Raw genomic sequence first — 1,453 nt, 5'->3', positions numbered from 1 at the left:
GTGGATGCTTGGTAGAATGGTATTAGTACAATGAAAGTTGGCTTTTATCAGTTTCGTGTTATTCGATTAATATCATCACTGTTACATGCTAAGGGTAATAATAATGGCTATTGAAAGAAGTAGTAATGAAGTTGTGATCTCATGAGTGTTTTAATATTGTTAATTCAAGTATTAGTTAAGTGTTTAATTCTCGTAGTTAATTGTAGTTAATAACTAGTTAATCAAATTTAAGTGTTATTGTCTTAACATTGAGAAGTAATCATACATTGGTGAGTGAGTTTAATTGAACATAATTAGTCTGAGTCTCTGTGGGAACGAACTAGAAAGTATTCTATATTACTTGCGAACGCGTATACTTGCGTGTGTTATTAGCGCATGTTTTCGCCCTAACAAGTTTTTGGCGCCGCTGCCGGAGACTCGGCGTATTTGTTTAGTTTATGTACTTACCATCATTGGTCATTAGGACTCAGTGATTAAGATGTGTTACTTATTGTTTCCGGTTGTGTTTCAGGTATTTTAGCGAGCGTTTATGCAAACTCGTTCTCGAACTCGCAAGAGGACTTTAGATACGGCTGAGGAGACAGAAGAAGTTCTTGATATTCCGGAGAAGATAGATTTTGAAGATTCGGATTCAGGAAGTGAGCAGAAAGAACCATTAATCATGGGTGATCGTATTGTTCAGGCAGATCCAGCTCTGATGGATTTTTCTCGGCCTAAAATTGATGATATTCAGTCTAGCATCATGCACCTGGCTATTGAGGCCAATAACTTTGAAATCAAGCCGGGCACTATTCAGATGGTGCAGAATTCTGTTTCTTTCGGAGGTGCTGCGACTGAAGACCCCAACATGCACATAAGGAATTTTGTCGAGATCTGCAGTACTTTCAAGTATAATGGTGTGACTGATGAGGCTATCAAGCTGAGGCTTTTCCCATTCTCTCTGAGGGATAAAGCTAAGGACTGTTACATTCTGAACCTACTGGGTCTATTACTACTTGGCCATATCTTGCGCAAAAATTTCTGGTTAAGTTTTATCCAATGGCGAAGACTGTTGCTATGAGGAGTGCTCTTACTCAGTTTGCACAGCAACCTATGGAATCTATGTGTGAAGCTTGGGAGCGCTACAAAGGGATGTTGAAAAAGTGTCCACATCATGGAATGCCTGATTGGATGGTGATCACTGGTTTCTATAATGGTTTGGGCGCCCAATCTCGGCCCATGCTCGATGCAGCAGCTGGAGGCGCCTTGTGGGCCAAAAGCTATACTGAGCCTTATAATCTTATTGAGACTATGGCTGTAAATGAGCATCAAAACCCAACTCAAAGGATGATGCTTGGGAAGATAGCAGGTATTCTAGAAGTCGATGCAGCTACAGCTATTGCAGCGCAGCTCCAAGCGCTGTCTATGAAGGTCAATTCTCTAGCCACCTATGGGGTCAATCAGATAGCTATGG

The 1,453-nt window shown here is 40.9% G+C and overlaps 1 non-coding gene across 1 annotated transcript; it reads right to left on the bottom strand.

Moving 5' to 3' along the window:
• Window positions 1–1,053: 1,053 nt before the first annotated feature.
• Window positions 1,054–1,160, bottom strand: LOC141723097 (small nucleolar RNA R71). The gene has a single exon (XR_012576089.1). It is a non-coding gene; the product is annotated as a small nucleolar RNA R71 (small nucleolar RNA).
• Between the last annotated feature and the right edge of the window lie 293 nt (window positions 1,161–1,453).

The sequence above is a fragment of the Apium graveolens genome, chromosome 4, assembly GCF_009905375.1.
Source record: "Apium graveolens cultivar Ventura chromosome 4, ASM990537v1, whole genome shotgun sequence".
Taxonomy (NCBI): Eukaryota; Viridiplantae; Streptophyta; class Magnoliopsida; order Apiales; family Apiaceae; genus Apium; species Apium graveolens.
Note: the sequence above shows the minus strand (reverse complement) of the source record. Positions and strands in the feature narration are given on the sequence as shown.